The sequence below is a fragment of the Cornus florida genome, unplaced genomic scaffold (assembly GCF_030987335.1).
Source record: "Cornus florida cultivar Cherokee Brave unplaced genomic scaffold, ASM3098733v1 CherokeeBrave_3.0.0_Hap2_Chr01, whole genome shotgun sequence".
NCBI lineage: Eukaryota > Viridiplantae > Streptophyta > Magnoliopsida > Cornales > Cornaceae > Cornus > Cornus florida.
In genome coordinates, this window is record NW_026775571.1 from 72897578 (window position 1) to 72914942 (window position 17365).

General features: G+C 32.7%; 1 pseudogene; it reads left to right on the plus strand.

Moving 5' to 3' along the window:
* The first annotated feature begins 1755 nt into the window (after positions 1-1755).
* On the plus strand, positions 1756-13307 carry LOC132274586 (uncharacterized; annotated as a pseudogene).
* The last annotated feature ends 4058 nt before the right edge of the window (positions 13308-17365 follow it).

The window sequence follows — 17365 nt, forward strand, 5'->3', positions numbered from 1 at the left end:
GGTTGCATGCCGACAGGAGTTGTAGGAGTTTTAGTTGCTAGCTTTATTTTAGCAAACTAAATGGACTTGTATGGGAATACTTTTGGGGTTTCATAAGATGTACTCCGAGTAGAATTCTGAGTGTCGTTATATCAGACACATGATCTATAGTGAGGATTAAAGGGACATCATGTAATTTAAGCATTACTTGGCATGCTGTCAAGGATGATGTAGGTTGTGATTACTAGTTTTGTTTTATCAAACGAACTGGGCTAGTATGGAGGTATTTTTTGCAGTCTAGTATAATGTGCACAGTTATAACTCTATTTGTCATTATATTGTGCTATGGATGTTAATTGATTAACTGTTAAAATTTATGTTCGATCAATTGTATGGAATTGGATAATTTAAGTTGGTTATCATTACTTTAACAATTTAAAGAAAAGATTTATGGTTAAATCATTATACCCTGCTATGGTTGTTAATTGATGAACTGATTTAGTTTCTGTTTTGTCAATTGGATGGATGTGGATAATTTAAATTGTTTAACAGTACTATAATAATTTAACAGGAGTTTTATGATTATAATCATATACTGGATGCAGAATAGGATCTTAATAATACCTGTTTTCTATTATGCTGGTTCATGGATATACTTGATGTTCTAATGAATGTGCATCACTGGTGGATCATTTGCATTATATGTACCGGTATGGGACGGTGACATATCAGGGATGGATTAGATCAAAAAAGCTAAGTCCTACCTCTTCATACATATGGAATGGATTAACTAAAACAGTTAAATCTTACATGGATGCATGTCCTGTCAACTAAAACAGTTGAACGACATAACGGATGTTTGTTTTATCTTTCTGCATTAGGAAGAAATTTATATATATATTTATGGTACCGTGATACGAGCTTGAGTCTCTTGATCACAGTTAGGGTGCATATATTGCAAAGGTTGGGTAGCTAGATATAGCTAATGTTCCCTGGTAGGTCTAGGTACTTGGCCGCTGAAAAGCGTGTTTTATATGTCACCTTCTACCCAGGCTGAACTATGTTATAGGCTAGTGAGCATCCTATAGTGTGTGTATATATATATATGGACTATTGTAGATATTGCCGAGCTATCAAGGATGTATCTGCGTATCGGGTTTATGTACGGATTGTAGTAGATTGGAACTTGCATGTGGGCCTGACCCACTTTTATTTTTCAGGTATTCGCCAGTACCAGGCTTAGAGTTTGATCGTGTTGATGCAGATACAGACACTCACTCTTCCGGTTACATAGGATTTCCTTTCTATTTTGGTTTTGGATTTTAATTCTGTAAATTTTTTTAAAGTTTTGGAATTAGGGGTCCACTAGGTGGATTCCCGAGTTGTACGGATTTAAATTATATTAATTTATTTTTAAGGTTCGAGGATTTTCATTTTTAGTTTCTTTCAGCGCATTATTATTTTATTCTTAATTCAGTTTTATTCTTGCTTGGTTACATATTAATTATCTGATATCCCTCAGATTTGTGCTCGGACTTGATCACCCGTGGCTCTAGAATCGAGGGGTATCACAACTTCCCCAACCACGACGGCTACCACTCCCCGCCACAACCCCCACCATGCTAAAATAGGTCGATACCTAAACAAAATTGGTACATCTAAAACCTTAATCACCCTCTGCAACATCGGAATCGGCTCCTCAAACCTCACTAACTACATAAAATCGCCACCACTACGTGCAAGTTCATCCCCAGGTCAAGGCTCGGCTTGCCGTCGATGGCGCACCGTTCGAATGACATCGAAGCTTTGAGTGTGTGGTCCAACAACTTGCTCGGGCCATCATCAGCGGTGATAACTAGCTTGGCCGGTGAAGTCATTAGCAAAGGCGATGAGGTCACCTTGAGCCCGACGATGTTGTTTTGGGGTGTAACACTTCAGATCGGGCAAAATTGGGTTGGATTTGTTGTGTTGTGTTGTCATCGGATGGTGATTCGAAGCGGTGAAATTTTCGGACACTCTCAGCCACTATTATTGGATTGGGTTTTGCGATTGGGTTTTACAATTTTTGGATTGGATTTGGTGAGATTGGGTTAGGGTTTTTTCTTGGTTGTAGATGGTGAAGGTTGTGGGTGGTGGTTGTGGGGTGGAGGCTGCGATGGTGGGTGGATAGTGATAAAGAAGGGATGGGCGGTGGTGGAGATGGCAATGATGGGTGGTGGTTGTGATTGTGGGACCGTAGGTGATGGTGGGGAGGTTGTCTATTTTCTTGTGGGTAATTGTGGGGGGTGACGGTGGTGGAGCTGCCAGTGATGGGTCGTGGTTGTGATTTTGGGTGATGGTGGGGGAGGTTGTTTGTTTTCTTGTGGGTGATGGTCGACCCTGTGATAGTGGGGCTGATGGTAGTGGCGTGATGGTGATTGGGGGTGGTGATAGGATATTTTGGTCAATAAAAAAAATAATTGTATTAGATAAATTGGTAATAGAATATGTCAAAGGACAATAATGTCATTTCACCTTGTGCAAGGACCATTGGGGTGTCTTTGTTAACTTTATTAAACTTAAGGGGGTGTCTTTGTCTAAAAAACAACTAAGTTGTATATGGCTGTCAATAGGGCAAACCTCAAGGGGTGTCATTGTAATTAACCCTATTATTTTTAATGTCATTCTTAATTTTTCCTTAATTATCTACATTTTTATTGAAATTCTAATTTTTGTTTCTTTATTATTATTTTTATGCTTATCTCTTCTCATTAGATATTTGTTATTGTATAAAATGTATATTTTGTTGTGAACTTTTTAAAAGGAAAAAAATAGATAAATTAATTCAATCTTAGAAAAATATTATTGATAAATATATTACAACTAATAATCAAATGTAACAAACAATTTAGGTGAAAAACCATTAAATGAATAATCAAGTGATCTAATTAGTAACTTTGCATTTCAAAAAACAAGAACAATGATTTTTAAATAAAAATTATTAACTAATATATTATATTAATATTTTAAATATTAAAGGCCACTTTAATTATTTTCGCCTAAGACCTCCTCCAATTATATTGAGTCGCCCCTAGGTCAGATGGGTCGTAACCAAATTGAGATTATATAGAACCACTAATTAACTATATAAATTTTTTTAGTAACTACTATTTTCGTCCAAAGAAAATGTTGTGTTTCAATTTGTGAGAGTCACGATTCCCTAAAAAACGAATCTACCTCAAATTCAATCATTGATAACAATGTTATCTTGAGAAAGGAACTTCCAACTTTTATTTGGTCCAAGACAAACTATTACTCCAGACAGACAGTTATTTTTGGAACTCACATTCAATGAATTTAAAGAAAATGTTTACTCTGGTCCAACTTTTAGAGACAGTTATTTTCGGACTTTTCATGGTCGGAAAATTTGACCATAGGAGAAGCTCTATAATTCCCCGAGACACTGTACCTACCTCTGATTCTTTCAATAGTTAAATGTGATGGTAAAATTATTTGATTGCATACTTTAAAACCCGTCATAAATTTGTTAATTACAAGATTATTGGTTAGAACCATGAGATAATTATGACAATTCAATCCAGCAGATCCCCATCCTAACTCAATATTTTTTATTCTTTTCTTTCCGGTTTACTTCCATAGTTACCGTCAATCACCAAATTGCATATTTTTGTTGAGACATTCACAAGGTGAAAAATTCGAACAAATTATTATTATTATTATTATTTCCCTGAGAACAAATTAACAGAGCGAATTTAGGAATACAAGTAGTGAATTTATAGAGGCACTCATGCTGGGGATGAAAAGCAGAATCAAAGTTGAACATTGGACCTAAAACTAATCCCAATAGCAGCCCTGTCCAGCCACTCTCCTGGAGCTTTGTTAGTGAAGTCAGCAAACTCAAATTAAAGCTATGGAAGATAAATATGAAAAAAAATAATAATAAAATAATTATTGTTCAAAAAATGATGGATTTTAAACCTTTTTTCAAAAAATAAAAAAAATTATAAACTTGTTGAGAGTCAACAATTAATCGATAACGTGAGGTGTGGGCTGTTGTGGTAGGCCCCAGACTCATAACTATGGTTCCGTTACACTCATGTCCTAAGTCACACAAAGCGGGAGCGATAGCGAAAATAGAAACGCAAAAGCGGCAAAATCTAAAATTTGGTGAGAGCGGATGGACCTACACACTTATAAAGTTTTTTGCGTATATAATTAAAAATGTGTTTGAACCTAAGTCATACAAAGCGGAAGCAAGTGCGAGAGCGGGAGCGAAAGCGAGAGATAAAAAACGTCAAAGTCTAAATTTTTTGAAAGCGAGATCGTCTGTATATTATATATTTTTATGTTTATATATTTACTTTATGTGAAATATGATTATATTAATTTAATAAATATTTTTTTATTGCTATTGTATTTCAAATATATTATTGTATACTGAACATATATATATATATATATGTTTTTAGGAAGGTCATGCAATTTTATTGATAGATGGACAACTATATATTGGGTCACTGGGACAATACATTTGGTACAAAACAAGGCCAACAATGAAGGCCTAAAAACAATAGCCCAAACGGCCCAATAAAATATCATCTAAATACATTTGCGTAACAAATCACTCAACCTCAACTGAGGCTCCGGCACAACGGCGGGATATATCAAACTTGACATGCGACAAGCCATGGTCAGAAGAGGACGGATCAATCTGGTGGTCAAGGTGGAGGCCGATGATTTTCTACTATTCCACAATCAATTAGGGCGATTTCAGATGTATCTATGTATCTCAAGCTTTGCCAAGCCTGCGAAAATCATTCTTCTTCTTCTTCCTCTCTTCAGATGCAAAAAACTGTCTACTTCTCCATATGCGAACTTGAAATATGAATTTGGGAATTTCAAATATGAATTAACGAATTGAAAAACTTGAATTCGCGAATTGCAGTCACACCCACGTTCGGAGCTCAGAGTGACACTCTATACACACGAATCATGTGACTTGGGTTTGAACTACAAGTAACCTTATTTATTTTATATTAAAAGATATATGATATTGATAATAATTAAAATACAAAAATAATACCAGTATGATACTTTCCCTTGGTTTCACATAAACTACAAACTTCATGCATGCGTGAGAGTGACTGCCAATATATCTGGCCAAGAACAAAAAGCTTGCTTGCCCCATTACCGGAGCTGGATTCAGTGCATTCCACTGTTAGTGCTCTCCAATTTCTCATGGCTCAACTTTGGCCACATCAGCGCACCCTTAATCCTAGTTTAGGGCTTGATTTAGTTTTGTTCACCCACCGTGAACAAAACTTCATAAAATAATTTCAAATAATTTAAAAACCTATCAAACCTTCATAAAATACTACCAACTTTTCAGCTTGGTCAGCCCGAATTTATCCGAACCCAACCCGCATTTTTATGGGCTTGGACAATGATTTTTTGTTCTGGGCCTGGGCTCAGTTTATTGAGCCCGAATTCAATTCGGGTCGGGCTCGGATATATATGTTATGAAGCCCGAAACCTAACCCTAACCCACCCGAAATGCTAAAGCCCGTTCAACCGAACATCAAGCCGGTCTCATAAGCCCACCCAACCTGTCACGTTCAAACAACTGCTACTTCCCACAAAATATAAGAAACTATTGGGTTTAAAGAGCTTTGAACCCTGGACCATTTAGAAGAAAAAATCAAGTACTACCATTTCTACTCCAACAGTCCTTGTAAAGTCTTTTGTTTAGTAAAATATATAAAATTATAAGGAAGGCCATATTTGCAGAATCTTAAATGATACGTCAATGATAACTTTAACTTTACAATTAAATAATTATTACTTTTTAAATGACACAACAATCCTTTCAAATTTTCTCTCCTTATATCTAATATTTAATATTTTAGGTTTATTTTGATAAAACAAAAAAATAAAATAAATTTTTTTTACAGGACCAAAATATAAATATAAATATATATATATATAATGTTGAATAAACTGCTTCTTTTGAGCGAACAAAAAAAAAAAGAAAGAAAACATTTTTAAAAAATGGAAGAAAAACACACCAAAATTTTTTATTTATTCAATAAATTATATCTTTTGTGAAGATTCAAAAAACATATATATATGAAAAAAGATGATTCAAAAAAAAATTATCTATATTGAATAAATTATCTCTTTTGATGAGATTCAAAAAATAAAAAAGTTATTTTTATTGAATAAATTATTTCTTTTTACGGCCATAGAAAAATACCAATTATTGACTCATTAATTATTATTAGAGGAATTATTGAATAAATTGCCTCTTTTGACCGGACAAAAGAAAGTAAACATTTGAAAAAAATGGAAGAAAAACACTCCAAAAATTTTTATTTATTGAAGAAATTATATCTTTTGTCAAGATTCAAAAAACATATATATATATATGAAAAAATATGATTCAAAAAAAAATTATTTGTATTGAATAAATTGTCTCTTTTGATAAGATTCAAAAAATAAAAAAGTTATTTCTATTGAATAAATTTTTTTTTTTACGGCCATAAAAAAATACCAATTTTTTTTTTATTTTAAATAGGAATTATTGACTCATTAATCATTATTAGAGGAATTTCTCTACTGAAATTGATATTATTGACGATTTTAATATTTGCATTATTGACTCATTATTAGAGAAATTCCTATACAAAAACTACAATGTTTTTATAATTTTTCAATACTTTGCATTTTTTTTTTTAATTTCTCTTTTTGTTTTTTTTTTTTTTTTTGGTTTGTGAGTGTTAGATAATCAGATCATTAGTTTTAATCACTAATGCCTTATCAAAGTAATAGATGTATATTAATGATCAAAGACGCAATCTTTTACATATAAAGTATAAACGAAAGGGAGATATGCAATGTGATGTACACATAAAACAAATATATATATCAATGTCTATCAAAGCAATAGATGCATATTAATGATCAAAGACACAATCTTTTACATATAAACGGAAGGGATACACAATCTAATTATACTCCTTATAGATATGCAATGTGATGTATACATAAAACAAATATATATATCAATGTCTATCAAAGTAATAAATGTATATTAATGATTAAAAATACAATCTTTTACATGTAAACAAAAGGGATACACAATCTAATTATATATAAAGAGTCCTTACAGATATGTAATGTGATGTATACATAAAATAAATATATATATAATTTGATATACATAGTGATTGAAATTTTAATAGAAAACAAAGACAGTAAATTAAGATAAAATATAGAAAGAAGAACTTTCTAAATATTTAATTATCTTCTATTTTTAAATAGGTCTTATTATACTTAACACACGCATAGCCACTTAAATTATGTGAAGTAGTAAATTTTTATTTATCGAGACAAATAGTAGGACTCCATATATATATATAAATATATAGTATCCCCTAACAAATATTGCATGTCACAATGAAAACATATATCAACAAAAAAAATTCAAAACTGAAACATTGGTTAATTATATATATACACAATAAAAATAAAAACTTATTATTGTATTATTAAGGAACTTAAGAAAAACATGAAATAAAAATCAGGAAAGAAAGAAATATATTATATATATATTTTTGGCAATATATATTTTATATAGAAACCTATATTATATATATATTTTTGGCAATATATATTTTATATAGAAACCCTAGGTTCCTTACTGCCTTTAGTCCGCCTCTCCTAACTTCCCAAAAAAAAAGTCCGCCGCCCCTCTTCTCAGTTTCCATCGCCCGTTGTTCCAGATCGGATTCGCCGTTCGCTGACAAGGAAAGAGAGAAGAAAGAGCGAATTCAGATTCTCATAAGAAAGCTCTCTCTCTCTTTGCAACTGCTAACTTGTATGCATGGGTTTTGTTTTAATTTTTTATTATTTTTTTCTAAATCAACTAATCAAGGCAAGACTGTAATTCGTGTTTTGTAATTTTTATTTTATTTTATTTATTTCAGATTGTTCAAAAAATCAAAACCCATATCTTTCAGTTTCCAGATCCAGATCTCCAACCCCTAATCGCCACCGTCCTCTGTCCTGCCGTCCTTCGTCATCGTCTGCTGTCACATCGGTAGGTACTGTAGATTATTTATTTATTTTTTGTTTCAATGAGTTGAATCCATTGATGCAATTCCATAAACAATGTGATGATGAAGAGGCAACTGAAGTTTTTCAATAATAATATGGTTTCCTGAGTTGTTATTATGACTAGAAGTCTGGTATGGCAACAGCTCAGTAAAGTTCTGCGAATAAAGTAGTTTTCAGGAACCATATATGACTTTTATGAAATTGGATCCTTTTATGCAAATTTCAGTCTGAGATTTTTTATGTTTTCAGGAACCATATAGAGAAAAATGTTTAGAAAATTGTCAATTAAAGGAGCAAATTTTTGAGTGCACTAATTAATTAATTATTTATTTTTCAGGTCTCTGAGAGCTAAAAAAAATTTCTAAAAAAACTTACCCAAGATTTTCTAGGAGTTTTAAATTGGCAAAGAAAGAAAGATCACTAAGATTGTATGTTCTTAGGTGCTTAACTTTAACTGAGATCGTAATAAGTGATTTTCTTAGGTGCTTATCAATTATGTGTATATGACTATATGAGATAGTTTTGACAATTAAAGTTGGAGAACCTGGAGCTTGCACCAGTTTAGAGTCATCTAGCAAAATTAAGGGGTAATATTATCAATTATGCGTATATGAGAAAGTTCTGACAAATAATTTTTATATTTCATGTTTTTTTTTTTTTTTTTTTTTTTTTTACAAGTTATCTATAATTTGCTACTGTCATATCCCTTTTGTAGGAATGAGGAACATGGAGATTGGAGGATGAATGTTGAGGAGCATGGAGATTGAGAGGAGCATGGAGTTAGACCAACAATTTTTTATGATGTTTTGGACTAATTTATTACTAGGCAACATATTGATATTATTGTCAAAATATAGGCTACTCCCACTAAGAAAAATTGAGAGCCCGACTTAAAAGCCCAAGAAAACCCGAAAATATTACTCGAATTAAGAACCCGAGTTCAGCCCGCATTTTAAAAATTAAGTATGGGCTTGGCTTGGGCTCACTAGGTGAAATTATCCCTGGGCTTGGGCTGAAGATTTGTACGTTGGGCTGAGCCTGAGTTAAGTGTCCAACCCACCTGAGTTGTAGCCCTACTTTTCAGGCACCAGACGCAGAGCACCACTTTCGCTTGGCCCAGATTGTTCTCGGCAATTCTCATGGCTCGTGAAATCATGTTTCCCAAACCAGAAGGCATCCACCACAACCACCGTGGGTCACCACCTCACTCCACCCTACCACCACCGATAAAGCGTCGATGGAGGACCAAACCATCTCTTCCCTCCCCCACGATCTCCTCGAATGCCTATCATCGATCCATCGCAAAACCTGTGAAGAACTTGATTCTTTGATTATATCACACCCACCTCACTCCACCCTACCACCACCGATAAAGCGTCGATGGAGGACCAAACCATCTCTTCCCTCCCCCACGACCTCCTCGAATGCCTATCATCGATCCATCGCAAAACCTGTGAAGAACTTGATTCTTTGATTATATCACACACACACACACACACACACCCATGCACGCACGCACAAGTCCGTTGTCGTCGTCATCTCCGGCGGGCCTCTCCGATTTCACACACACACACACACACACACAAGTCCGTTGTCGTCGTCATCTCCGGCGGGCCTCTCCGATTTCACACACACACAAGTCCGTTGTCGTCGTCATCTCCGGCGGGCCTCATCTCCGGCGGGCCTCTCCGATTTCTATTTCCGATCACGAGTTGGTAAGCTCTATAACCTCACACACGCGTGCGCGTGCACACACACACACATCCTTTATGTGTAAAAGCGCTGGTCATGGTCGAATTGGCTTCTTGAATTCAATCTACAATGTATATGTGGATTGAAAAAAAAATTCCTGATTTTTTATGTTATTCTTTTAAGCTATGAGTTGATTTGGTTGATTAGAATATTTCAAGAAAGAAAAATCAGTCACATGCCATTGTTCTGTTAATGACCGACATTTAGTTTGAAACCCAGATTGGTGTTGAAAAGGCAAGTAGGAATTTAGGAAAGGGGTCAGTTGGCTTACGCTTCGTTTGGATACACAGGAGAGAAAAGAAAAGAAAGGATTAGGAGAGAAAGGAAAAGAAAGGAAATAGTAGCTATAATTTATATTCATGTTTGGATAGATAGGAGAAAAAAGAAAGGAAAGCATAATATTATTGTTTGGATAAAATAGAGGAGAGAAAAGAAAGGAAAGGGTAATAATCAAATTACTATATTACCCTTTTGTATCTAGTTTAAATAAAATAGTTTGTTTTCAATGCTTGAATTACTTGTAATTTGGAAATATTGAATTACCCTTTTTGAATTACTTGTATTATATAAAATCCTTATAATTTATTCCTGACAAGATGAAATACTTGACTTAATTAGGATTTCCTTTTAATATATCCATATTTGATTAGGTAAGGTTCGCTCTCTCCCTCTCTTCGTTGTTGGAAAGGTATACTTTCTTTTTATGATGATACGACGCATTTTTGATACGAGATCACAGTTTGTATTTTTAATAATGAGCCTCCAAACATGAATATAAATTATAGCTATTATTTCCTTTCTCTCCTAATCTTTTCTTTTCTTTTCTCTCGTGTATCCAGACGCAGCCTTAGAGACATACATGAAACAGATACATGAACACACTACATGGGATTTTTCCCCCTCTTTCTTTATAAATATTTCTAGTTCTTTCTGTGAAATTTGATTGTATTTCCTCATTTCTAGTTGCAATAGGATATCGGACGAGGTGAGATCGGGGAATTCCACGTGCTCAAAAGAAAATATGACGGAAAGAGGAAAGTTCCATGTTTGCTTGATCTATGTGTTCAAACTGCAGTAAATAATGTTGGGATGTTGGGGAAACAGATATACATCTCCTTGGGCGCATTTTACCACACTGTACATTTGATCAGTTGATGCATGTCGAGAATTCGGCAGAAGTAAGACAAACTATCTTCTTCATTAATCATTAAATTAGTATAACATGGTTGAAATGTTCTTGGAATGTTTAATTACATATTTATTTGAAATGCAGGGAAGAGATCTTAGCCCAGTAACTAATAAATTGTGGAAGAAGTTTTATGAGAAACAATTTGGTGCCAAGAGTACCGATCTTGTAGTTGGGTGGATGAAACAGAGTAGAGTGTCATTTAAATGGAAACAATTGTATGAGGTAACCATTTTTTTGTTATTTCCCTTTATCTTAAGTTATCCACAGTTCTAATCTTTTCTATTTCTTGATTGTATTTAGGTAATTGCATTTTCAATTCACTAAGAATTTTTAGATGGAGTTTGCTTGTAAATGAACTGCTTTTTAACAATTGGGTGATTTACTTCCAGGCAAAGACAAGAGACTTGGAGGCGGCTCAACAAAAGTCATTTGATCGAATCAAGGAACTATATAAGAAGGAAGATGCTCGTAAGATCTTTATAATCTAATTTAGTTATTTCCTTAGAAACCTTAAATGCACACGTCAGATTACCATTTAACTGAGAAATAGAAGTAAAGAAGAATCTATGAGAGGTAACAGACTTACAAGAAGCATGGACACTTTTATTAAGGAGCCGTATCATTGTTAGACATGTGTCCGTCTGACATTAACACTTCTCAGACACTTTAGGACACGTGTTTGACACATCTTGGCCATCTCCATAAAACACGTGTTTGACACACTTTAGGAAAATTTTTAAATTTGTTGGTGTGCCTTGTATTAATAAAAAATTTTGTCCAGTCATATTCCATTGATAAAATTATCAGTCTCCCATTTAATAAACAAAATGCTCTCCAGATCATATTCTACTGTCACGTCATGGTCTCAGATGCTGTTTCTTCAAATAGATTCAAAGTTTTGGTGCCTTGTTTATATTGAAATTCTTAACAATTGCTTAATTCTTGCAGGGAAGCAAAGTCGTCAAGTTCAGATTTGCACCAACTTTCCACCTTCAAGCAGTAAAAGAAGCTTCTATGGAGGTATACTTTTTGTTTCCTGTTGAGTCCCTTGGTTCGTTGGAGTCCAGTACTCCATTATATGAATGTAGACAATTAACAGCACCTTGCATAGGCTAAGACACTGAAGTGGATGCATTTTGTATCTTTAATTGTTTTACATTTTAAAAATGGTTGTAGGTGGACCTGGTAGCAGTATCTCCAATATGAAGAGCAATGTGATGAAAGGCAAAACTGGAATTTCTCAGTAGGTAAAAAGTTCTACAAAGATGAAATTTAATGTTGAGATGCCTTTTTTCTAGACAAAACACTTCTGATTTAAAATTCTGGAGGACATTTATAAAACATTATAGCTAACGTCCTAGGTTTACTTGGAAGTGTCAGCCATATATTTGAGATTAAAAAAAATATTGTTTAATTGTTCAACACGTCCAAGATGGTGTCTTACACGTCTGGGAGTGTTTGAAAAGTGTGGTTGCCCCTAACTTGTACGATCAGAAGTGTCTGCTTCTTAGCTCCCAAATATATCAACCTTGTAAAAGAATGCGGTGGTATAATATGACTTCAGAGACCTTTAAAGACTCTATCAGAAAGATCTTTCATTTCAAATTTTGCTACATGCGTATGTGTTGCTGGGACTTGCATATTGTTGGGTCCTTGTGCTCGCCTGAATGCCAAATGTAGAAGAATTTAATTTTATTCTCTTTTTTCTTTTTAAACAGTCAAGAGGTGAAGAATTTAGCAGCTATGAAGAACAACTCCTTGCAAAGGAATTACTGGTAAAGTTCTTTATTCTCCATATTTGTCGGCATATATGGAGAGCTATTTGTATTTGCACTTTGTGAGACATTGAATCTTGCTTTTTGTTATACAGCATCTCTTTTATGAGGAAGCCAGGTGGTTTCTCTGGACAAGTTGTGCTTCTACTTCCAAACTTACTAAGCCGATTGGGAGGAGAGTCTAGAAGACCTTTTGTCAATATTGGGCGTTGCCGTTGGATGAGCAATGTTTGGATGATACCTTAGTGTACATAAATTGCTTATACAGGATAATGTTGTCAAGGGTACAAATTCGAGAAGCATTTACACTACTATATATATGTGTGTGTGAAAAAATTACCTTAGTGTACATAAATTGCTTATACAGGATAATGTTGTCAAGGGTACAGCATCTCTTTTTAGTGTACATAAATTGCTTATACAGGATAATGTTGTCAAGGGTACAAATTCGAGAAGCATTTACACTACTATATATATGTGTGTGTGAAAAAATTAAAGCAAAATCAATCACGTGAAACTAAACGAAATCGGGTAAATTGCATTGACATTTACCTTAGTGTACATAAATTGCTTATACAGGATAATGTTGTCAAGGGTACAGCATCTCTTTTTAGTGTACATAAATTGCTTATACAGGATAATGTTGTCAAGGGTACAAATTCGAGAAGCATTTACACTACTATATATATGTGTGTGTGAAAAAATTAAAGCAAAATCAATCACGTGAAACTAAACGAAATCGGGTAAATTGCATTGACATTTACCTTAGTGTACATAAATTGCTTATACAGGATAATGTTGTCAAGGGTACAGCATCTCTTTTTAGTGTACATAAATTGCTTATACAGGATAATGTTGTCAAGGGTACAAATTCGAGAAGCATTTACACTACTATATATATGTGTGTGTGAAAAAATTAAAGCAAAATCAATCACGTGAAACTAAACGAAATCGGGTAAATTGCATTGACATCGATGGTTTCAAATGTCGTGTGCTCTTAATTATTTAATTCAATTAATTAATTTATAAAATGTCACGAAACTATCCTCATTATTAAATTTCTTTTTCGACCCTAAATATTTCTCAGTAACTGATCATGCTATGATTTTTCAAACAAAACGTAGTCGCAATTTTGTCAGTGCGCAGATTTCCATGCAATGCACCCAGGATGGGCAGATCCCACATTATATAAAAGTACTTAGTTGCACTTGTTTTACTAGAACAACTAAATGCAAGCCTTCTTGTCAATCTGAACTTCGAAATATTTCTCACAAATTTACTATTGTAATTTTATATAGTACTCGTTGTTTGGCTCCTTGTTCACTTATATTTTCTCTCTTTTGTTTCTCTGTCTTTACAATGTAAGCATCAATTAGCAGCTAGACTTGGCGACTTTCTATGTCAATAGGAGCGTGTATTTGGACAGAAGCTACAATTATATTTCGATTTTGGAGTTTAAGGGGTAAACAATGAGCAGAGCACTTCCAAACTAGTTTATGAATAAACATGGTGGACGTTAAAATTTCTGAATGGTGGACAATGTGTAACAAGCATGGTTGACAAGTTAAAAGATTATCCATTGCGTAAAAAAATAGCAATAGTTCAAATTGTTTTTTTTTTTTTTTTTTAATCCGTACAAAATACAATAAGAATAAAAAAAATAGTAATAATAATAATAATAATAATAATAATAATAATACCAACCAAATTATCATCCAGAAGTATAAAAAAGAATGTATATAAAAGAATGTATATATGATGACAATAAGATATTCTATTAAACTTTTCACATTAAGAAGTAACCCACTCGTAGTTATATTCTTTCAACCAAGTTTTTAACTTATATCAACTTATTTTGGTACGTAACTTCTTCATATGGTGATTTTATTATCACCGTTGTTTGTTAGTAACATCAACAATATTTGAAAAAGTTCACTCTCCATGTAGTTATGCTCTTTTAACAATTATTGTTAACTTTACAATAATATCCTTTAATAAAATGTTATTATATAGATAATATCAACTTAATAAAAGACGGGGGTGAACTTATTTTGTAAAAAATTAAAATGGACTAAATTATCTATAAAAAATCGTTATCAAGTGCTAGGTTTTTTAATTGAACATTTATAAATTGTTCAACAGAATTGCTAGAAAATTGATAGTTTTTTTGACAAATGGATTTACTTCCTATTTTGGCTCCTTGTTCACTTATATTTTCTCTCTTTTGTTTCTTTGTCTTTACAATGTAAGCATCAATTATCAGCGAGACTTGGTGACTTTCTATGTCAATAGGAGCGTGTATTTGGACAGAAGCTACAATTGCATTTCGATTTTGGAATTCAAGGGGTAAACGATGAGCAGAGCACATCTAAACTAGTTTATGAATAAACTTGGTGGACGTTAAAACCTCTGAATGATGGACATTGTGTAACAAACATGGTTGACATGTTAAAAGGTTATCCATTGCGTAAAAAAATAGCAATAGTTCAAATGGTTTTTATTTTTTTTATTTTTTATTTTATCCGAACAAAAAACAAAATAAGAACAAAAATATTAGTAATAATAATAATACCAACCAAATTATCATCCAGAAGCATAAAAAAGAATGAATATATATGATGACAATAAGATATTATATTAAACTTTTCACATTAAGAAGTCACTTGCTCGTAATTATGCTCTTTCAACCAAAATTTTAATTTGTTACAACATAATTTAGTACGTAACTTCTTCTAATAGTGATTTTATTATCACCGTTATTTGTTAGTAACATTAACAATATTTGAACTAGTTCACTCCGTGTAGTTATGCTCTTTTAACAATTATTATTACTTTACAATAATATCCTTTAATAAAATGTTATTATATAAATAATATAAACTTAATAAAAGGGGGTGAACTTATTTTGTAAAAAATTAAAATGGATTAAATTATCTATAAAAAATTGTTATCTAAAATATGGAACCTCTACTAAAACGCAATTTGAAAAGTTACAAATTTTAGCTTCATTCAAGAACTCTATGAGCTAAAATTAATAACTATTAAAAGTTATTACTGGTTACCAAATACATTCAAATACATTTTAAAAAAAAATAAAAACACTTTTAAGCGATTCAAAAGCAATCCCAAATGGACTATAAAAGGACTCGAGTGAATTTGAAAAATCTTGATGTTATAAATCATAATTAAAATATAATGAGCAAGTGTGAAGTAGTTACTTATATGCTAAATTCAGTTAATGTTAATTACAAATTTGGTTAAAATTAAATAACTAAAGAGAGACAACAAATTTTTTTTGTTGTTGAAGGATTTTGTTTTACTCAAAAACTAGGGTGAAAATAACATTGCTAAGAGGGAGAGAAATTAGTTACAAATAGGATTGATGTTGATTTTAACATTGGTTGAAATGACATAATAAACATGAATGAAATATTTTTTTAGAGATTTTAGAAAGTCACAAAAATTTGATTTATATTTGAAGGATTCTGATTTACGAAAATGTTAGTGTGGGAATAAGGTTGCTAAAAGGGATACAAATTAGTTACTAATTCTGGTTGATGTTAGTTTCAACGTTGGTTGAAAATTTATAACGAACACAGTTGTAATATTTGGTGAAAATACGGTCCTCTAAGAAAGAGAGAACCGGAATTAGTAACTAATTTGTGTCCCTTTTAGCAACCGTGTTCATTTGAACGGAAATTAGTAACAAATAGTCATAGAAAGAGTGAGAATTATATTTGAAGGATTCTGATTTAGTGTGGGAATAAGGTTTGCTAAAAGGGACACAAATTAGTTACTAATTCTGGTTGATGTTAGCTTTAACGTTGGTTGAAAATATGTAACGAACACGATTGTAATATTTGGTGAAAATGCGGTCAAATAAGAAAAGAGAGAATTATATTTGAAGGGGTCTGATGTTACTAAAAAGAAAAAAGTTAGTGTGGAAATAAGGTTACTAAAATGGACAAAAATTAATTACGAATTCCGGTTGATGTTAGCTTCAACATTGGTTGACAATTTGGAAGACGGTTAAAATATTTTTTCAGAGATTTTAGAAAGTCACAAAAAATTGATTTTATATTTGAATGATTCTGATTTACCAAAATGTTAGTGTGGGAATAAGGTTGCTAAAAGGGACACAAATTAGTTACTAATTCCGGTTGATATTAGCTTCAATGTTGGTTGAAAATATGTAACGAACACGGTTGTAATATTTAGTAAAAATACGATCCTCTAAGAAAGAGAACCGGAATTAATAACTAATTTGTGTCCCTTTTAGAAACTGGGTTCATTTGAACCAGAAATAGTATCAAATAGTCATAGAAATAGTGAGAATTATATTTGAAAGATTCTGATTTAGTGTGGAAATAAGGTTGCTAGAAGGGACATAAATTAATTATTAATTCCGATTGATGTTAGCTTCAACATTGGTTGAAAACAAGTAACAAACATGGTTGTAATATTTGGTGAAAATGCTCTCCTCCAAGAAAGAGAGAATTATATTTGAAGGGGTATGATGTTACTAAAAAGTTGGTGTGGGAATAAGGTTACTAAA